This window comes from Lasioglossum baleicum, chromosome 9 (assembly GCF_051020765.1).
Source record: "Lasioglossum baleicum chromosome 9, iyLasBale1, whole genome shotgun sequence".
NCBI classification, from domain to species: domain Eukaryota; kingdom Metazoa; phylum Arthropoda; class Insecta; order Hymenoptera; family Halictidae; genus Lasioglossum; species Lasioglossum baleicum.
The window spans coordinates 4,012,528-4,035,764 of NC_134937.1; the positions used below are offsets into that span (position 1 = coordinate 4,012,528).

At 47.2% G+C, this 23,237-nt stretch overlaps 1 protein-coding gene across 4 annotated transcripts in view; it reads right to left on the reverse strand.

Moving 5' to 3' along the window:
* Window positions 1-23,237, reverse strand: part of LOC143211764 (serine/threonine-protein phosphatase 4 regulatory subunit 1) — a 273,852-nt gene that overhangs the window by 104,104 nt on the left and 146,511 nt on the right. Inside the window, exon 2 of one of the 4 annotated variants that reach the window (XM_076429718.1) lies at window positions 1-17,490. This exon is cut by the window's left edge and continues 37,098 nt beyond it. The exons of the other annotated variants lie outside the window; for them this stretch is intronic. The gene's annotated coding sequence lies outside the window, so the exon portion shown is untranslated. The remainder of the gene's footprint in view (window positions 17,491-23,237) is intronic. 4 annotated transcript variants of the gene reach the window in all.

The following is a 23,237-nucleotide window of genomic DNA, read 5'->3' on the forward strand; positions in this document are numbered from 1 at the left end:
TTCATAGGTAGATCTACTTGATCAATTTTCTTATATTTGATTCATAATAAAAGTATTTATGTACCTGCAGATTGGAGAAAGAGGGAAAGTCTCCAAAAGAAGTTTAAATATTCTACAACCGAATTTTCTGAACACTGTAATGTACTGTTCATAAATTGAAAAATATAAATGCTGCAGTGAAGTCGATTAGCAATAGTAGTAGATGTAACACAAACGATCCTCAAGTTACACTTCACATTTCAAAAGTTGGATCAAAATCGACCCAGATTTTAATTAGTTGAATCAGAATTGGCCCAGACGTTCAAATTAGGGGTTAATCCACGCTCTGTCTAAATAGTACTAGTATGTTGACTTCTAATTTGACACAATCGAATCTATTTAGATCTTGAACACACTTTACCACATGCTTGAATAGAGAAATATGTAGAATCATGTCTAACAGAAACATTCTTCTAGTTTCAATAACTAAATAATAGAAAATGGTTATGTTTAGTGTTAACTGGGATAAAACAAAAAGTTTGCTTATTCCGTAAGCAACAGATGATTAACGGTTGAGATGCAGCTTAGTCTGCAATGAACAAATTGTAGAAAAACAGGTCTATCATTCGCGAATGCATACTCGAGACTGTATGGTGTAATCATTACACAACAACAAGGAGTGCAATTAACCCACGCCGGGAATTCAATTACAGCGATCGTAGATGAATTACAACGAGGACGATAAATGCCGAGAATTCGTGCATGATTGTCGATCGGCCGTTTTGTCGAGGTATTTCACTCGGATAGGAGTCTGGAGAGTCTGGTAGCCATGGGGATCCGCCGCGGACTCTCCTTTCGTTAATTTATACGTCCGTGGTAAACAGCGTATAGTATCGAGGGAATAATACGAGCCACTTTGTAACACGAGCGGTAGGCGTGCGGCCGCGTTTGCTCTGCTGTCGATCGTGAAAAATGCTGGCGCCTCTTTATCGGCCCTAGAAAATTATCTGGCGCGATAACGACCATTGATCACTCCGTTGAATCGAGGAGACGACGCGTCAGTTCCACGAGAGAGGTAGAGAGAGAAAGAGGAGGAAGAAGGGGGAGAGAGGGAGAGAGAGAGACTCGTTTCCGTCGTGGCGTGCTCATGAATGAAAGCAGAGTATTTCGAAACATCGAGCCGAGGAAGCAGAATGCGCGTCACCTACCGTTCCCTCTCTCCTCTCCTCTTTCTCTCTCTCTCTCTCTCTCTCTGCTCTCCACCTCTCCGCGCTGCACACCACCATCGTTCCGTCTCTCCTACACCCACCCACCCTCTCGCGCGCTTCACGCTTATCGAATCGCCGGAGAAAAAGGAGCGTACAGATAGATAGACCGTGAGAGCGGGGAACCAGGGAAACCGGAGTGTGGAAAAGGGAGAGATGGGCCAACGACGACGACATGCAACCAGCCAACGAAACGGGGCCCTGGAACGCTTCTATGTACCGTGGAATCATCATTTATCGAAAAGTCTTGATGCGTCGATTACACACACGGAGAGGGCCGTGGAGCCGACAGAAAAATGTGGCAATGGAACGCGAGCGTTTCCTCCTCGACGCCACGCTGTCGACACACGTGTCACAGATTATTCACCCTGACGATACCGAAACCGTGTTTCTCGTTATGCGCCGCTTACGTCGCGTCGCGTCGTCACGACCGGGGAGGATCGATCGGGTTACATAATTCGGGCCCCACGCGATACGCGGATGATCGTTTCGTTTCTCGGTTCCGTTCCGTTCGTTCTACTCCGATACGATCCCCGATAGAACACAACGGATCTACCCTACGGCCAACACATTGTTGTCCCAGCGACTCGCGGTGTTGCTTTTACCCCGCGAGTTACCAACCGGCTGATTATCAGTCGGTGACCCAGTGTCGGATGGTCGATAGCCCTCGCCATTCATATCTACCGTTTCTTCGTCGACGCGGTCAACCTCGCGTTGCCAGTTTTGTTGGCGTGCTCGCGCCAACTTTATTATGCAGCATGGAGCACCGGAATCGAAATCCGAAAGTGTCGCCGGTGTTTGTCAACGAATTTCGAAAGCATCTTGCCAACTCGAAATTCGGGCAGAGTCGAATATGTAACTGCAATTGTGCAGCTTAAATGTATGGAAGGTTCTGGTTTCATAGACTGTCTCGCGAGAACCAGACCAAGGGACGCATTTACTTCAATAACTTAGAGATTATCGGTTGGTAATATTACCAGTAGAAATCACTGTGTTTCATTGTTAACTGCAGTGCTCATAAAAGTCGTACAAAATCAGAGCAAGTTGTAAGAAATTTGTGTTATTATATCAATTGCTTTTGTAATCATCTTATATGATATCCCGTAGGTCTTGAACAAAATTTGGCTGAACCGAATGGATTATATTGAGTTGGCAAATAATAAAGAGTTGTTTTTTCTAGTTTGACAGAGGGGCCGTATCGACATGACTGACGCGTTAGTGACAATGTTAATTTGTATTTAGAAGTTTCACAAATTTGTTTACATTTATAACAAAAATTCGAGTCATGAGGAACGTTAATTCTGCAAAAGCTACCGTTTTGCTTTCCTAGCAGCTGCCTTACACAAATGACTTCTATATCCAACAGTCAACTCTGTTATCCTATTTCGTTTAAAAAATGCAATCGATAGCTATTATGGTTTCCGAGAAAACAGCTTGTAACACTTCGTTCCCACTCTGTATAACAAGTACTTTGCTGGTAGACAAAATATCCAGCACTCTAAATTGAAGAGCACACCGAGTCATTGAATTATGACCACGTGCAGGATTCCACTTTTTTACCCAAGTTAAGGTACATGCGTCTCAAATATAAAATTTCAAATTGCTTAGAAATAAGAGTGTCCAGCTTTGTGTGTAAAAATTTAGAAAATAGTACATTAATAATAACGTTCACGATGGCTGATTACTGGGACAATTACCCTATTACTAAAACCATAGATGATCAATTATATGTATTATTCTGTGCTAAATTAGTGGGATCGTTTATCCAACGTGACCTAATGCAATTTAGAAACAGAAATTTATTTTCCGAAACAACGGACACGAGCGTTACGCGAAGAAGCACGGTGTTGCCGGAAGCGAAGTAAAGCGAGAAACGCGAATTCTCCGTAAAGTCCATTCAGTTTGACTGAAAACATGCAAAATGCTTGAAACCTCGAGCGGTCTTGATTGAATGACCAGGGGCGGGCTGTACAAAATATTTTCCGCGGGTCGAGGAACCAGTCTCCCACCTCGATCGGCCGGGCCGGTATCGCGCGCGTACCGTTCCCGGCCCGAGCAATTATCTCGATGACGACGAACCTTGACACGGAAAACGAAAAACACGATAACTCGGTCCGTGGAATTTCGACAACGTCGTCTCACGCGTCCGGGATCGGCTCTCGACTCGAGTCGACTCTGAACGTAGGAGAGCAAAAGGCCGAGAAACGAGTACGTTTCTCTGTTCGTCGCACACCGCATCGGGGCGGACAGGAGGAGGATTCCTCTCTGGACGGCGAGTTTCTCCAGGCTACCGCGGAAGAATCCGCTTGATTAAAGGAAACTCGTGTACTCGCGCCTTTTATTCAAATGCCCTCTGTATTCTTACCCCCCCCCCCCACCTGAGCTCCGCGCGTATCCCGCTCGCCGCCCTCTCACGCCGAGGAGGATCGTCCCGTAGGATAGGGTTGGGATATAGCCGTTAATTATCGCGGTAACGTGGAATGCGCCTCGGTTTCCCTTTACCCGTCTCTCTTGCTCTCACGCTCTCTCTATATCTCTCGCGGCCCCCTCTTGCTTCTGCGTTCTCTTCCGCCCCACCACTTGCCTCTTTCTCTCTCCCTCTGCCCTCACTCTTGTTCTGGATCCTCGATCTCGAGCGAGAGAGCGAGAGAGAAGAGGAGGATTCACTCGTATGCATCGGTCGGTCGGCAGTGGCTTGGACCACCTCATTCATCCTATCTGCATTCCTTTAATGCTACCTGGGGCCCGTGGAATGTCCGCCAACCCCCCAGCCTGCTCAGAGCCGGACCTACGGTACCGCTTATCCCTGCTCGTCCGTCCTCGGTGGCACAGATCGGTTCCACAAAAATGTTCGCTGTTTCGCGGAAAATCGTCTTCTCTTCTCTCTCTCCGCGCTCGGGACTCGTAATCGGCGCGCGGCGCAGCACGAATCCGCCCGGTCATTGCTAGCCGAATATGTTAATACAACGCGTCGAGGTTGTCCGCGGCAGACTAGGCGTCGCCTGTCCGGCCTCTTCGCTGCTTTTACTCTCCGGCCAGCTTTCTTCCTTTCCCCCTTCGACCCCCTCGAGCAGGATAAACACAAACGTACCGCTACGCGCCGGCTACGTCGCAGAACCGTCCGTGAATTATCACGGGCCGTGTATTAAGCGAGGGCAAAGAAACACGTTTGGCCCGCGAACGTGTGCGTGCGCGTCCGTGTGTCGAGATCTACGAATCTGCTGCGCAGTTTGGCCCGCCAGGCCGCGCCGGGGGAACGATCGTCTCTGGTTTTGAGAACGAGGACGCTGTATACCCGACGGAAAAAGTAAATCCCTGCGAAAATGACGAAGCCGAGAATGATGTCGTGACAGAACTGGACCCCCGTCGTATTTCAGGGATAAAGGGAACGGTGCCCTGAAGGGAATGAGAGGGGGTGGGGGGTGGACGAGAGAGAGCGCAAAACCGCCTCTCATCATCGGCATCTCACGGTCGTTAGAAGCGGATCATAACATGGTGTATAACTAGGGGTAGATTCGACGAACGAAGCCCCGTGTTTCACCTTCGAAGCCCTCGAGGCAATACAACACAATAAGGCCCCGAAGCTCGGCGATCCTGGCTAAGATACCAATGGTCCCAGGCCACCTCGTTCGATCTCTGTTCGTTCGGTGCCGTTCTCTAGTTCGCTTTCACTCCCTCCGCCGGTCTCTCCGCGTATCCTCTTCCACTCCTTTCTTCGTCCTCCTCTTCCTTCCTTTCGTATTCTCTCCTCTCTTCTCTTTTCTCTCTATCCCTCTCTTCCTTTCTCCTTTTTTGCCTTTATTTTTCCATGCACGGTGCGCCTCTCCTTTTTCTCTCTCCTCTCGTCGAAGAAGGGAGCAGAGAGCCTCTTACGGCTTCTACTCTTTGGTCGTGCCGCCGCCTCGTAGCCCTTTATCTTCACCTTCCAATCGGCCTCACCGTCCTCTCTACTCTCTTCTCTGTTGCTCCTCTCGTTCCGACCGACTCGCTATCCTTCCCCTGGGATCCTTCTCTTTTTTTTCTCTCTCTCTCTTTCTCTCTTCCGCTCCGCTGTTTCTTCTTCGTCCTAACCCTACCCCCTCGGCGAGAATACCTACTACGTTAACACTCCGCGGGGCAAACGCAGCGCTCTCGCGGTAAAATTTTTCTCTGGCATTCGACGGGTGTGGCCGCGTCGCGGATCACTAACGACGATGATTGCCGTGATGTCGCTGAGCGGACCCCGCGCCACCGACGACCGGCCGACTGCTGCTGCGAACGGACGCCATCCTTTTCATGTTGGTTGCGATTCCGTCAGAAATCCTGCTCGTCAATTCCAGCAAGGAATTTTTCATTCTTCAACCTCTTAAGCGGCTTGTTTCGTTATGCGAAGTGTCATGTCGTTGGCATAGCGTTACAAATAAAATATAAAATGATCCTCGTTGTTATTATTATTATTACAAGCAAGGGAATATATTCGACTTGGGCATAGCGTTTTACAGTATTTAATTCTACACGAATTATATTCACTTGTTGACGAATTATATTCGTCATAGTTATCTAAGAGATTAACCGTTTGCTGTGACCTGGAGCTGTTTTGATAATTTTTTTCGCATTTTATAGATAAGAAAATAAATATGATACCTCATACAATATTTAAATGGTTAGTAATTAGTTAGATCCCAACATATTTGATAATGTAAACAATTTAGTGCGTGACTTTGAGTCACCACTCGAGTTGCTCTGGCCCAAGATAGAGTGTCAAACAGAAATCGAGCTTAAAATTTGACTTTCACGACCTATGATCCATGTACCCTTCCTGATCTTACTTTCTAGAAGTACCTTGATCTAAATCACGAATAATCTGAATGGTCGATTGTCGTACGAAGGTGTCAAACACTGACACAGTGTTTTAAAATTTGTTTCAGAAGAGGGTAAAATAAGATTGTTGTCTAAAGTTGGCGGGCTCCGTTAAGACTTGCTCGCGGAGATTTCAGGAAATTAAGTGATTACGAAGGTGCAAAAACGAGTATCGCACATTCAAGTTTCTAACGAGTCGCCGCGAGCTTACATCGACTACGCGGTGAGCTCGAACGATTTATAGGTTTGAGGAGACTGGCATTTCAACGGTTGCCGTCAAAAGAGATGCTTTACGTTTGACCGTGTACCCTTTGTATTTTTGCTATCCTGACATACATATTCGTGTCTGGTCGGACGAGATTTCGAAGAGCGGGAGGAGTATCAGAAGACCGCGGGTTCTCCCCGAGGCAGAGAGGTCTCGCGGATCTCCAGGAATTCGTTTGGTCTGCGCGCAGTGAAAGCAAGAAAGTTCTTTCTCTGTTCGCGGCGCGGCCTCCTCCTGTCTCGCGTTCCTCCATCGACGCCGGGACGACTCGAGAGACGGCTCTCTTAATCGATACTGTCTTCTTCGAAGGAGATTGCGCGTTCGGCGAAGGTTAGACGCCGCGCCGCGCCGGCCGGCGTAGGAGCACCGCGGCGACGAGCCTTCCTTTTTCGCAGGAGCCCGGATAGGAGAGAAAAAGGCTTGAAGAAAGAGAGAAAAATGGGGGCGGGAGATCGAGCGAGACGGAAAAAGATCCTTGGCTCGTTGGTTCCCTCTGTATCTCCCTCTCGCGCCGTCGTTCCCGGCTCCTCCCTTGACGAAGGTCAAGACACACGAAATCTCCATTTGCCCGAGGTCGTAGCGCGGCACCTTCGAATTTCGTGGCGGACCTTCCGAGAATCGACGAGCGGTGAGCCCTCGATCGAAAACGAGCACGGCCACCGCTCCCTCTCGGGTTTCACACTTTTTTATGACCGACCTTCGCGTATATCGCTAACGAGGTGGTCCTCTGTGACAACTACAAGTAGGTGGTCGCGGTGACGGCAAGAATTAGGAGGACGCTCGCTCGCTCGCTCGCTCCAAGCAACGGTTCGGATCCGCTCCCGGCTGAATATTCGAGGCCTGCCGCGGGGAGGGGGCACCGGCCGCTTCGAGAAATCGAAAGGAAATTCCGCCGCGGATGCCATCGGTATCGATCCTGCCGACTAGATCGTATCGGGCTTCGCACGACACGCCGATAACGCGGCGAACGAGAGGTGATCCTCTCACTGCTAGCGAGAAATCGTCGCGGCCGACCGATAGATGAATAATTAATTGCCGGACCCGTGTTCCGGGTTGTTCCCACGTAGAGAAAAGTCCCCGGCGCGACACAACGCGCGAGTCGAAAACCGGCCGAAACGAGACGAGACGAATCGTCCGCATACATATGAGGAATCGTCAATGAGTTTCCGAGAAACGTGGACTTTAACATAAATTTCCGAGTGGCTCGTTCCATTTCGACGACTTTCTCCGCTCCCTTCTTATATTCTCCAGCCCCCTTCGTTCATTCATTCGTCGACGCTCCATCGGCCTCTCCTCGCATCCTCTTTTTCCCGGGCGTTCGCCGGCGCACCGTTCGCGCGCCGGAAAAATGTCCCACGACGCTCTCCGCTTTTTCCCAGGGCCGAGCGCATGCTTTATAGACGCATTTTTTCCCAAAAGGACCTACCCCAAGGTTCCTGGAACCGAAGGGCCCCTCAAGGATCTCGCCTCTCGCTCTTCTCCTCTGACCAAGCCGCGCTCGCTCTTTCCTCCTATCTCGCTCGGCTCTCCAGAAAAAGCCAGACATACTCCACCGAAATTGTCACCGACGATGTAAATCTCTTCGTGTGTGTCTTTGGGAAAAACGGTCGCGGCGACGGACAGGGGATGAAGATCGGAAAAAACAAGAAATACGGTCGATGGTTCTAGTTTCCGAGAAAACGCGGCACGATCGTGTTCCAACCGTCACGAGGAATTCAGAAACCCATAGATTCGAGTTTTTCAGGCACCCTCTTCCTGTTAACCGTATCGCCGATGGCTCGGGGACATTCTGTATCTCCAACGGGCTCGGGCGGACGTCTTCGTCGTCGATGGACGCATGCAAAGATTCTTTAGGATGTTCGAATGGCAATGGCGAATTTATACTTTTTCTCTTTTGATGTGCATCCAAGGTGATCATTTCAAAACAAAATAGAATCAGTTAATAGTTTTGATGAATGATTACATGATTCGTACCCATATAAAACCACAGTGAAATGTCCCGACACCTATTTTACTCGCCGACATTTTGAGAACTAGCGAATTGAATGCAATTATTGAACAAATACGAAGTACATACTCCAGTTTTCCGCGATGTACATCCAAAGTGGAGGAGTTTAAATTCGCCTTTGGTAGACCTTCATCTTTGGTGAACGAATTTCTGTGAACTTCTATGTATGTATATTGTTTGATGAGCCTCTGGGTGTAACTTTGTCTCGGAGAGTTTTCTCACACGACCATGAATGATGGAGATATTTTCACTTTCCATTTTAGAAGAGTCGGCCGGCACATCGTAATTTTACGGATCGGGGGTGTGGATCGTCGATTTCCATTGACACCACGTGTCACGGCGCGATCGGTGGGAGGATCCACTCTTAAGGGTGAGACTCGGTGGTTCGGAGCGCCGGCTAAATTCCCACGCGTCGTTCCGTTCTTGTTCTAGCATCCGCGACAGTAAGAGGGTACATAGTCATAATATTTAAGGTAATAATCCTAGGCAGGAAGGTAAAACCATCGCTGGGTTTCACGAACATCTCCCTCGTTTTCTCTCTCTCTCTCTCTCTCCACATCGCCCGGCTTTGCGCGTTCCACCTCGCCGGAACAGGAATTTATGGTCCGGGAATTAATGGCGTCGCGTACCTTGGTCCGAGAAAAATTTCTTCGCGATGCGCTTCATCGCGCCGGTTAAATTGTTCGCGATGCAAATTGCGGTGTAAATTTGAGCCATTGGCAGTAACTCACCCCGCGAAACGCGCCCCTCGTTCCTCTCGCATCGTACCCTGCCTACCCTGCCTATCGTCCCGTGTTGTCGATCGAACGCGTCTCGTTAGGTTTCCCCCGAACGGGATAAAAACGACCGAGAAGAAACCGAGGAAAGATCGCCGCGCGGCCGGGTCTCGTTTTTCTTTTTCGTTCCCCGAACATGTCTGTGTGTGCCCCGACTCCGGCGCCTGCATTTACATTTTTGAAAGGAGCATCCGCCTTTCCGAGAACCGGCACAGGTCACGCGGCCGACGCGGCGCGGCGGCGGTCCTATTCGACTCCATCGATGTATCTAGTTTCCGAAAAAAATCGTGCGACGCTCCCCGTCGCCGTCACATGGCGACGCTGCTCCGAGGTCCCTTCGTGCAGACCGGGGCTGGCATTTACGAAAAATACGACCGATGACTTCCAGGAAACTTACCGAACGTTTTTCCAGCGTAAGCTGAAACCAATGAGGAAAACGCTCGATTGTCCGAGAAAAGCGGCCGAAAAGGGGACCCCTTATCGCGGGGGCTAATAATAAGCACCGTGTAGAGATCCCGTTCACGGACGTCATCGACGAACCAGATAGGCACTCGAACGCATTTAGATTTGAGAGCCGATCCACGGAGAGAGAAACAGAGAGAGAGAGAGAGAGAGAGAGAAAAAAAGACGGGGGGTCTCGACTCTCGTCCTCGCGCCGCACCACGTCGGTGCTCGATCGAGAAAGCTCGGGCTCTTGTTCGTTGACCACGATCGCTGATTCGATCTACCGTAAGGGACGGACGCGCGCGAAACGACGAACGCTCCGTGCCCGAGAAAGAGAGAACGCGCGCGAAGAGAAGTCGGCCCTTTCGGGCTATCCTCGAGAGAAATTCCAAGCCCAGTTTGGGCCCGCAAAGGCTAAGAAACCGCGCCGCTCTCGCTCACTCGCTCACGCGCGCGCCAGCGCCCCCACGTTTTGGAGCGGCGCTGGCCTCTTTCGCTCCTTGTCTCGCCCCCTTCTCGCCCGCTTCTTCTTGTCGCGCCTCCGCGCGCCTAAGGCTTGCCTCTATCGGCCGGCCTCCGATTGGTCCGTGGGCCCAGTCATTCACAGAAAACACAGAATGCAGACGGTCACGTGACCCGTGGTCCAGGCGGCCCGGGAAGAGGCCCGGGGGTGGCACGCTCGCTATGGCGCCAAGCGGTTCACCGCCTCGTTCACCCTCCCTTTACTCCCTGCGCCCTCGTCCTCGTTCTAGGCTCCAAGGGATGCAACGTTTCGAACCTTCGACGCGTAGCGATGTCGACGAACCTTCTCCGTGCAAACTATCCTCGGCCCATCGTCGTTCTCGATATCGGAAGCGAATATACCATCACCTCTTGCCGTCCGTGAAATCTCAATTTTTATTTCAACCAATAAAGTAACGAAAAATGTTCTAGCACCTCTCACGATTGAAATTGCTGGCATTTTTACTAGAAAAAATATATGCTTCACCCGATTCTTTACATTTTCATTGTTACGATATGCGCGAGATAAATCTTTTTTTTATTAGTTTTTATTTATTAGTTAACCCCTTGCCGAATTTTAACGAGTCACTCTCGTCATAAAGATTTGAAACAAAGTCTAACAAATATGAATGTTACTTTTTAAATGAAATAAAATTTGATTCGTTTCTAATCAATATTTAAGCATTAAAATAAATGTAGCTATACATAAAATATAAATTTTTCTTTTCTCTTCTAAAACACTTTTGGGGGACGAAGACATTTTAATCAGTGGTTAATTCATAGGTCATTTTATAGAAAGATTTTCCCCTTTTTCTTCGACTTTACATGCAGGTTATTCGATGCTTTCATTGCAGACTGGTGTATTATCATAAATTACTTTATTATATCATCCATCGACATGGAATTAGCGTCTCTCCCTTCATATCAAATAAATACTTATTACAACATTATATATTGAACGCGTGCGCCACGAATAAAAACGAAAGACTTGATTAGAAAATTCGTACACTTCCCCGAACGACGGTAAATTATTTGTTGCCTGACACGCATGAATGAAAAGTTGACAATTTTGAAAATTATGGTATCACAGAAAATTACGGAAAGCAAGTTCTCTTTTCTAAGTTAGTAAAAAGTACGTTCCCCAATGTGCAATTAAAATTTAATTACAGATTACAACGGAGAATATACAAGCGAGTTAAGCCGATAATAGCTTACTAAACAAAAAGGGTTTCATGGCAAGTTTCGACCCTCTACTTTGATCGGCAAGATAATCATGAGTTTTAGAGTGTTTTCTTTAATTAATGAAATCTACAACCTAGAGAATTTTTCCACAATTTTTAATTAAAAGTTGTAGCGCTTTGCGAACGGGAATTATTTCCAGCATACTTTTCAATGGATCGTGAAACGGAATTCTGTGACGAGAGCAAAACGGTAAAAGAAATCAGCGAAGGAAAAGTGCTTTGTAAAAATGAGTTCTTTAAAAGATATAACGGTAAAATCAAGAAAATGGAAAATACAAAATTTTATTACACATTTGGCAAGATGCAAGAGCACATCACATTGGCGTCACGTGTCGCACGACTACTATAGTTAGCGTGCGTATCCACGGCTGAGTGGGTCTGACCTCTAAGGGTTAATTTCCGAAATATACGGAACGGGGGCAAGAAGGGATCGTACGAGAAGAACGCGATCTCCGGTAGAAATAAAGAAAAAGCAGAATGCAATTCGAACGCTTCGAGGTCTTCGGGAAGGTGAAAAAATAGAGGAAGGGGTAGAAAGAAGAGGGTGGAGAGGAGAAGGGAGAGCGAAGAGAAAAGGGCCCGAGAAACAAGCGAGGATCGTTCGTAGCCATCGCGTACCAGAGAACCGACCGGGGTGGTGGTGCTCACCCCCTTGTGTGTGTCGGGCACTGTGTCGGTGGCCCGATTCTCGGAAGGACCTCATTTGTTGCTCAGTGCTATATATCTCATTCGGAAGCCTCTGTCCGTATATCCTTCTCTCTTTTCCCCGTCCCTCGTCCCCCGACGTTGCTGCTGCGCCCGAAGAACCACGGGATGCTGGGAATAAGTGCATGCTTTTACGAAAACGGACTACGTTTGCCAGCGGCCCGCCAACGATGTATGCGTGGCGAGTCGTTCCACGGCTGATCGTTCTCTCCTCCGCTCCTCGTAACCGATACAGACCACGGTCAACGACGCGCGAGGGTCGAACCCAAGGCGCGCGTGGTCTTTTTCTTCCCTCGAAAAAATCTGAGCGTGAGAACGGAGATAAAAGTGTCGAAGGAGCTGCGATAAAGGGGGCCGCCTGGTGGTACAAAAGGTGCACGCGCTGATTACACGCGACCGATTCCTGGAAAACCGGCAGGAGCGGTGGGGCCCGTTCCTCCCTACACTTTTTCTTCTCTCTTATCTCTAGAAACTTTGTCGATAATCTGCCTACATCGCGTCGTGGCAGGAATTCTTTCTCCGACCAAGTCCGCGACGGATCATTTCGAGTCGCTAATATCGGAGTTCATCGATTCGAAATGTCCGCAAATTTTCGAATGCGTTTCGATGCCTTCGGCAGGAGCGTCGTGTCCCGAGGAATTTGAAAACTCGGCGCCGACCCGCACGATTGTCCGCTTTGGGAACCGCTGCTTTGAATAAACAGAGGCTCGCCGTGCACACAGAGGCCGCAGAAACGCAGGAGCAGCGTGTACGCGCTCCGAAAGCAGCTTCGGTAAGCCGACCGTACGGGAACCGTGGATTCTATTCGGATATTTTGTGTTTGGAGGCGGGTGTTTTGGGCGCCGATCGCCTCGCCGAGGGCGCGAACACATCGGAAACGTAGCGAATCGAGACGCGCGGTCGACGCCGGCCGGCGGAAAGTGTGCAACGCCTTGAGGAGGCACGCGTAGCGCGGAAAAGAAAACTATTAAAACGAGGCAAAGAAAACAGGTGGTGGCGGAGGTAGCGACGAAAACAGCCTCGCGGTTGAGTCGGCCCCGATCGAGAGGAACAGAGGCTAACTCTCAGAGGTTTCTCTCTTGCGGGTAGTCCTTAGTCCGTCCATAGAGGGCCGCAGGATACGAGGAAGAAGAAGAAGAAGAAGAAGACGAAGGAGGGCGAAGAAGAACGCGGAGCCGCTGCTGCCGGCGCAGAATTCAAAGAACTGGGAGCGAGGTAAACAAAATATTCCTGCTGGCTCGGTGTATACACAGGTCCGTGGCAGCTTCTCGTGCGCGCGTGCATGTGTGTCTCTCTCGCGGCGAATGCGAGAGAGGAGGAGGCCGGGCGATGGGGGGGGGGAGGAGGCGAAGGGGTAGAACAGGGTGGGGCGAAGGAGCGTAAGAAGAGGACGAAGAAGAATGAAGGTGTAGAGGAAGCCGTGGGCCCTCGCAAGGGCGAGAAGAGAACGAACTACGAAGGCATTCGGTGGCGCCGCGCGCACGATCGCGCGAAACAAAGAGAGAGCGAGCGAGCGAGCGAGCGGTTGTGTACGAAAGGCGAGAAGGTAGCGAAGAAGAGGGTTAGAGGAACCACGATGGGGGAGGGTAGGGGAGAGGCAGCAGGGGAGACAGGCCTAGAAGGTGGGACACTCTCGGGCCCCGGGAGAGGTAAAGGGCCCAGAAGATGGGCCCTGGCGGCGCGATAGTGACGACGACGATGGTGGTGCTAGTGATGCTGCTGCTTCTGCCGGTGGTAGTAGTGGTGATGGCACACAAGGGTAGAGGCCGCCGCGGAGGGGGGACAGGAGGGAGGGCAGAGAGGCAGAGGTGAGAGGGAAAGGGCGGGGGTCCTGGAATGCGGCCGTGGTCCCGGTATATACGCGCCAGTCGGCTATGCCAGGGTATTTGTGTATTTATGTGGAACACCGGAGAACCTCGAGCACGGGAACGAAAGAGACGGAGAAGGAGTTCTTGAAAGAGAAGAACAGAGACGGAAGGGAGCCAATGGCCAGCCAAGGTGTGCTGCCCTTTTGGTACGAGGGAGTGAGTAGATAGGTACTCGAGCACCCGGCTATGCAGTAAGAGCACCAGGAACCAAACGACAACCACCGTCCCACCACCTACCGCACTCCTCTCGCCATCCTTCTCCGGCTCTCTGTTTCTCTCTCTCCATCTCCCCCTCTCTCTCTCTCTCTACTCTTTTTCTCGTTCCGAGGTTCCTCGAAATTCCATCGCAGAGTTCCATGTCCCGCGTGGAACGTCCGGAAAGGCGTTCCCTTCGGGGAACTTTATGGCCGCGCCGCGATATTTCGATCGATGACGTGTGCTCATTGTGATCGCGTGATTTTTTCCCACCGAGACGCTTTGTCCCACGGACAGCAACCCCGAACAACGACCTACGGCTGTACACAACATGTGAAATCTCGAAGACGCGCGACACCGTGTTTTCGCCGTTCTCCGCCGGTAATGTTCTCCTGCGTTGAAGACGCGTTTCAAAAGAGGATCGCGCGTCGTGGAATTTTCCCGCCTTCTTCCCTGATCTTTCTCTCGTTACCAGGAACGACGGACGCGACACGAGTGGCCGGCACGTGAGAGAATGTCGTCAATGCGATGGCAGCGGTTTCAGGAGCGAGCGAGGAGGCCGGGGAGGGTCTCGCCGAGGAGGAGGAACGAATGAACAGGGAGGGAAATGCCTGGCTTGGAATCATCGTGGACACACCGTACGCGCTCGAGTACGAATCCCGAATACCGACCGCGAAGCTATCGCGGAGACTGCAGCCCCGGTATTCGAACCACGTGGCTGTCCACTAACTACGACCTGACTCGCACGCTCGCGACCGCGTTGACAGGACGAAGGGTCAACGACGTATCTGGAAGAAGTGGCGCTAGCCCGGCGCATAATTTGCCGTGAGAATGCCTACCGGCTGACCTGATGCGACTACGAACCATCGTTTGGCTGACTGTAAGTCGGACGAACAAGTATCGCTGATATTTTCAAATGATCCATTGGAAGAGCGATCAGCGAGCAGAAGAGTTGGACTTCTTTCTCTAAATCGCTAATTTTGCAAGGGTGCTTGCAGCACAAGATACCAGTCCTGAGGCGTAACAAATTGCATACGATACCAAAAGCTGCAGAGAAAAGCGCAATTTCAGAAGCCGATGACTTTATAAAAATATAGTACTCTTCCACATTCGTGTCTCTCGCTAACCTCTTAGCTACGGTACGCTATAGCGCTCTCCTTCTCACTTGTTTATCTCGTGTTTAACCCTTGTGTAGCCAACCGGGTAACCGAGTACCCATTTGTTGCATTTCTTCCAACATTTTGTTGATATTCCTCTAAAAATATTACAAAAGTTCTCCGAGCGGCCATTCTTTGCACCGCAAATTTATAAATACATTGAAATGTTACAACTGATTGTAAACTAGCACTGAATGCGAGTGTGAATGAAAATTAAAAATATCTTGACGATGAGGGCCTATTTTCTACTTTCCCGTGTGATGTAATTTAACGGAAGAATGACGAAAAGTATGAGACCCCGATTTCGTACTGACGTAATTTTTACGCGCTGCGCGTTTAGTCTCGCCGTAGCTAATTGTAAGAGAGATTAAATTTACTAGGGAACCAGACGATTCATGAAGTTTTAGATCACTGACGAAAATTGCCGAAGTTTTAGTAGGCAAATATATCGAGAAGCATGAATTTATACGGCCAATATTGGAGATTCGCGCGGGATTCGAATATGTAGTAGCACGTGCTGGCGGTCTAATAAAGGCCGCGTGAAACCACGATCCAATATGCAAACGACTGCGTGCGCATAAAACGTTCTACCGAATGACCGTATTATCGTATCCTCGAAACTCGGTTTTCATAAAACTCGGGAACAAATGCTGAACGGGCAGTTGTTACAATACACCCCGTCAGCCATTCGTATTAATCATAACGGCGGGAAGATGCGATTCGATCGAGACACGACCAACAAAAGTAGAACGCCGTTCGGCGAAATCCATCGTAGAAAGGAAAAGCAGCATTCCGATCTGCAGCTCTCAAAAATCCGAGAGTCGGCGTGGCTCTTTCAACGGGAAAAAGCTGCTCTCTCCGGCGGTTTTTACCGGAAAGTGATTCGGCGTGTACACGCACTCGCATCGTTGCGTTACACCCACTCTCGAGGCAGGCTCGAGGTCCGCGATCGAGCGAGCGAGCGAGCGAGCGGGCAAGGGAACACGGAGCACGCCCTCTTCGTCTGTTGATGGTACGGACGGCCGGAGATCGCGGTGTCGAGGCTCTCGCAGCATCTCAGGCGGTCCAGCGGTGGCGTCGCTGCCCCCTCCGCCTCCCCCACCCTGGGAGCCTGGTGTTTTCGGTGGTGGGACGATGTACGTGCACGAGGAGGGTTCGCGAGTGTCGTGTGTCGAGTGTTCGTGTGTTCGTGTATACGCCGGGTATTAGGTGTACGAGGCCGCTCGCGCGCCTGTATGCCCGATGGTGGGCAACCGAAGGGCGAGAGGGAAGGGGAGAGGAGGTAGGCGTCGCGCCGTGGGAACCGAGGAAAACGTTTCCCGCATACCACCCTTCCCCCGGGCTCTCCCGCCCCCTCCACGATCAACACACCGACGTGCGGTGCACGTACGTCCACGTGGACAGACCCACACAAACATTCGCGCGCTCAGAGACGCGCGCGCACACACACACACACACACATGCACACAGGGCCGTTCGCCGCCGGGGCCACACTAAGGAGGTACACGAGACGAACGTGGGACCACGTGATCGGCCCGTAACTTCACAGCGCACACTCCTCTCTCTCTCTCTCTCTCTCTTTCTCTCTTTTGCTCGTTCAATCCACATCGCCTTCTACCCTCTCTCTCTCTCTCTTTCTCTCTCTCTCTTTCTATCTAGCCGTCTATCTATCTCTCTGATCGCTGCTCTCCTTTCTTTCTCTTGCGCGGGAACGAGCCGGACGCGTCTCTCTTTCTTTCTCCCTTCCTACGATCCTTATTCGAACGACGCAGTTGCGCGTACCTACCGCGGGAGCAACTGCGTCGTAGGCTTCTCCGAGAAGGAGATCCGTGTATCGTGTCGCTTCCTTGTCCGGCGAATGTCGGCGACATCATCATCGAGCCGCAACGGGCCAGGCCAAGCAGAGCCGAACTTGGGCCGGACTGGGCTGGGCCAGCCAGCTCTGACCGACCCAAGAAGACTTCGCCGCCGCCGATCCACATACGCGACTGCCAAAGAATTTCTCGGCGCGAACGAGAGTACACATTGTGAAACGACCGGCCCCCGATCGCTCCGCCCGGGGACGGAGAGGGAAGAATGTGTTACGTTTTACGTCACGATCGCATACCGACCGCGCGGCGCGGCGGCGCACCGCAAGCAGCCGTTCTTTTTTCTCGAGCGGCTTGCAAATGAAGCGATCGGCCAGGGGACTTACCGGAAACGCCGGGACATGCAACGCTGGAAAACCATCTTTTTGCTGGGACTTACCTGAAATCAGAAAAATACGATTATTAGCGCGCGCGGGTTATTTCCGATTTCTAATCGTCTACTTGCTATAGGCGATTGGATGATATTGTGGACTGATCAAGGGGCTTTCCCTTCGTCATCTTTTGGTAGAATTTGTATTTGACTATCGGGTTCTGTTCATCTAATGACTGATGTGTAGACTGCGGATTTTATGCATTTGTGACAAAAATGGGTACGTACAATTTGAAACAGTAAAACATTAAAACGATTAATAGCGTCCATATGTTAGTTTCAATTTGCTAAAATTGTTAAAGATTGGAATACATTTCTATACGGTTCCTGTGCATTGTAATTGACGAAGAAAATTTCTATTTTGCATAAAGATTCGCAGTCTACCGATGTGTAATTCAGAAATCTAATTCAGATAGTATGATAATTTCGATGTTATATTCAACATAATATGTTGAATGCTGCTAGATCATCAGTGCGAACGAATTACGTATAAACGAGCACAGGGAATGCGTCGAATGTCGTACTTATTAATAATAATAATGCAGTTGAACCTCAACAACTCGAATCTCAAGGGAAGAACTAAAATCTTCAAGTTGTAAAGGTTTCGACTTATCGAAGTCTTCGAGTAAGAGAGGTTTGCTCTATGAAAATTCGACTTACAGAGGGTTTGTACAAGAGTTAATAATTTACTGATTGTAATAGTTTTAAAGAAAGAAGTGCTTAAGTTTTGGAGATGAGTTATTTATTATATACATATAATAAATGTAATCTACTAGGCTCTTACATGTTACTATTACATATTAAAGAAACCTGTGATTGTAGTCTGCGTTAATGAATTAGCAGATTGTTGATGAGTGGTATTTTCAACGGTAATCAAAGCAGAGAACACATTTTCTTCAATATCATCGCATCTTTCTACGAAACTTCGTAAAACATTTACTACTGTTTTGGCTTGTGCAGCTTCCACACTGGTGGAAAATAATTCGAGTTCAAGGAAGTTTTATTTCGATTTATAGAGGTTTTTAAAGTGCAGCGCGAGAAATGGAATGAACAAAATTTTCATTCTAGAGGTTTTCGAGTTATCGAGGTTTGACTGTACATTCGTAAATCGTTTTTAAACTTCGTCATGGTTTTAAATTCCACCTAGTCATTTTTGTCATAAATGCATACAATCCGTAGTCTAGTTAATAATGTTATCGCTGCTACGAATGCAGTGAATGGTACTTCGCCTGATACTTCCGTAGCTTTCGCGACGTTGCAGACATAACGAGTGCACAAAATGTATTTATAGGATTTTTCTGCAAGACAAAAAGGATTGACCCGAACAGTGTACAAGGGTTAAATTGCTCTAACGACACGCTACTGCAATTACTTGAGGTGCATAATTTTTGCATTACGAAGGAATTACGACATGCAAGTAATTAATTGTGATTTTTCATTCGACACGAGACGCAGACAAAACTGTACGTATCCGTAGAATCATTATAAACGTTTTCGAATGCGACAGGAATTGTTCCACAGTCGTGAAACAGGACAAATTATGTGAACAATGTTGATCTGATATCCGATGTGGCCCGCAGGCATACGTGTGAGCACGACGCTTGTCGCTGGCCATGCCTGGGAGGCACACTCGGCTCGCGAAACATTAATGGTTATTATAGCAAATTATAGCGTATAGAGTACATTGTAACTTCCTTTATCATTAACGGTGTATACAACTGTATCGAGCAAGGTGAGTACATGTAAGTCGGCGTTATTAATGGAACTTATCTACCTATCGTATCGGAATGGATTCATAAGAAAGTAATTACAGAGATACAGGTTGCCAAATTACATAAAAAAATGAAACAAATATCACAGGTCGGAAGTATATGGCTGTATTTAATCCAGCGTCAGTTCTACTGGCTGTATTATTTTACAAGACGCGATTCAGAGTCTGTGGTTGTCGGTCAATCGTTTTACTGATTTCCACGTGCTCCGTTGATAGTTAGAAGAATTTAACGCGAAGATACGAATTATGGTAGTAACTGTAATTACACAACAGCTGGGTAAATATATTTATATGAGTTGTGCACGGAATCGTTTAGCGTAGGCTCTTTATTCACGACAAGCCTTTAACTTCTCGGTGCAACAATCGCGAGGCAACTGTTTGTAATATCTGTAAAATCTGGTTTGTTTCTCCCTTCTAAACATTTGTTTAATACTAAAAAAAATCTGTTATACATACAGTATATATTAAAATCTATTATAAATGATAGCAGAAAGATTTCAGAAAAGCTTGTTGTTTTTCTATTCCACTTTCAACCAAATCAAGTTATAGAATGATTCTTGTTATGAATCATAATATGTGACTTACTCTTTTAAGATAATTAAGATACCATACGAATATTCATTTTATTGCAATTTCCTGGGTACCTATGATGTCACGCGGAGATAAACGCAACATCGAGCGATCGTTGTCGTTTAGGATCATTTTATTTATAATATATATGAGGATTATTTTTAATTGCCAAGATAGAATAGTTCCGTGAGATACGAGGCACCGTCAGTGATCCTCATATATACACACACACGCGTAGTTATTTTCCACAAAATGGTAATTAAAGAATACAAGCTTCCAGCTTGATTTGATTATTCTATTTTGATTAGATGTAACGATTGTATGATAATATTTGAATGCAATATTAGATTATACACATATGCTATTTGAATAAATGTTGGAAAGAAGAGATTGAGAAATTGTGGGATGATTATGGACACAGCTTTAGAAGCCAAATTGGGAAACAATTGCACCACTTAAATTTAAAAAAATAGAGAATATAAGAATCATAATTAAAATGTAGAAAATATAGGATATTTTTTAAATATGATATTTTACATGTTCTCCACATTAGGAAAAATTAGTAAGTACCATTTTCATTTCATAATATAGGTCCTTCGATAACAAAAAATCGTCTGCATCAAATAAGTGTCCGGTGACTTATGGACAGGAGTATGTATATATACCATGTACAGAATTTTAGAAAATACCAATGTATTACTTGACAATTATAGAAACGTCATACGAATCTAATAAATTATGCAAAACTACGATGTAACTCGCAATTTTGTTTCGATGTCGTTAAGATAAAACATACGGTTTATGTCTCTATAACTTGCGCGAAGAACAGTTATGCTCTCCGCCAATCAGAAGCGATCATAAAATCACGAATCACTGTGAAAAATGAACGTGACCAAATCTCATCGTGACCATCCCTACTCGTAAACCGTAAAGTGTCTACTTGAAGTTGTTCAAAGAACCGCAATTCTACCATGTACAGGAAAAATGGCCAGAAATGAAAAATAACATCTCTTAATGGAACACCCTTTGCAAGGAGGTACAGTGTTCCCGCGATTGATGTGACTTTCGGGTATGCGGATGATGTGACTTTTTTATCCACACTACTAGGGGGTTCCCCCTTGGGCGGTCGATCGCGCTACAAGGAAATGAAGGTATCAGGGTGTTTAAATTGGGGTTTTATGATACTCGATGTATCATTCTCAGGTATGGAATAGCATTAGTACAATTGTACAACAATTTCCCGCTTAGCACCGTTGTTTACCCAGGATCGTCGTTTACACTTGGAAAAGTTATCCAAGAAATCTATGTTCGGCACACACACGTAAAAAAACGTAGTACCATTTCGTTTCCTGAGACTCGATATCCCCGATGTTCTCACAACAATCGCGGGAACACTGTACAACCGAAAATACCGGTATTTTACATTATTTTTACGTTACGGTAGAAGTCCCCGAGTGAAATAGAGACGGAGAGGGTGCAAGTGGTGAATGAAGAGAAACGACGAGAGCTACGTTTGAGGAGTCCGTTAACGATTTCGCATCTTTCGAGTGCAGCCGTTGCAGGGACAGGTAAAGGCTCGCCGACAGATACGTAGCGCGGAGGGTATGGCCCGGGCGGGCACATGCGGACCTGGGCTCCAGGTACGCGTCGAACATGGAAATTTGAGACTGACACGAGCAAATGAAACGCGCTGCCGAGGCAGGAAAGCCATAGAGAACTCTCGCGGCGTAAAACTCGATTATTTGGTGCGAGGCGAAGGTGGGATTCGCGCTTCTGTACCGGTTTCGAGTCGGACGCTTCGCACGTCGCGCCGCCGCCGCCGAAGCCGCCGCCACCGGCACGGTTCGGCGTGTTAATTAATCTCGTTAAGGCTCGAACTGACAACCGCGTCCGAGAGACGGCACGTTCGAGTCACTGGCAGTCGATCGACTTTTACGCCGTGACTTCCATGCGACGCCGACCGACACGTTTTCGATCCCTATTTACGCTGATTTTTAATCCGGTCGCTCTCTCGTCGCCTGCCCGTTCAATAAGTATCGATTTTTACTTGGCTACTCTCGAGCGCAACTGTTGTCCCGGTACCGTTCATGGTTCCCGAAAGAACTGACCGATCCAGTCGGAAAATGAATCCTGAGACATTACGAGGCGATGCTACTCAGAGTCACCGCTAAAAATTGCTGAGAGTTCTCGCGGTAAGGTGTTCCGACCATTATTTTAAAAAAAGTATATAAAAAAACTTTTTAATACGATCACGTACTACCGAGCGTCGCGCAGTGAGGCGTGACAATTAATATAAACATTTTTTTTTCTCCTAGACGCACTGTTTTTTTTTTTTAATTTGTTTTTTAATATTGCATTGTCATCCAGTTCTGAGCTATGTTTAAAGTTTGAAGTCTCTAGCTCATCGGGAAGTGGTTTAAAATTCGTTTAAAAGATTTGACGCATACAAAACAACAACTCGGCAAGCTAATATAAGCGTCGTAATAAAAAGACGAAAAGTTTGTGTGTGTTTTCAGTTGTTGTTATGACACTGATTCTTTTATCCTTTGGGATCAAATGAGATTTAACCCTCGCAAGGTAAGGTCTAATAACACATAAATAGTAAGTTGGGGTCTCGTAGACCCCGACAAATCAATTTCATAAATGGTCTCGTTTTTAATCAATTTGGGATAAAGAATAACACAGGATAAAAAGTAAACAAACAGATTTAATTTTATTCATTTCAAAGTTCTTTTCGGAAATCTGCAGTTGAGGTCTCTAAGACCCCACATTACCTTGCGAAGGTTAAAAATATGTTGTAACAAGTTTTATGACATACTTCATACCTATAAGTAAAATATTGTTGTATATGCCAAAGTAATGTCATACCAAAGATAATGATCGAGTTATTATATTGGTTTGACGTTTTGTGTTAAACATAGCATATTTTTATTAACCTAAACCTAAATAAATCAATACTATTTACATAATAATGTTGTATTTCACTAGCAAATGAAAATATTTCATTATCAAGTTTTAATTATTAACAAATTTTATTCTTTAGTAACAACTTGCCTCACAACGGAGCAAAAAGTTCCGCTTCGCCCAACGACAGATAAATGAAAAAATATAAAAACCCCATTACAATATTTTAATTTTATAAGGTCAGAATTTTAAAATATAACTAATTTAACAATAGCTCGTTAAACATGAGAAAGTTTATAATGTTCCTTAAACAGATATTCAGCATCTGTGTTAATACTACATTAAGATATAACAAAATCAAAATTGATGTTTGAATTTGGACAAATAATTCCGTCACTCATACAGACGTCAGTGTATTAACCCCCCGACAGCAAAGTCCGGGTCAATTTTGACCCAGAGTATAAAAATCGTCATTCAATTACTCAATCTTCAAAGAATTAATGAAATAAAC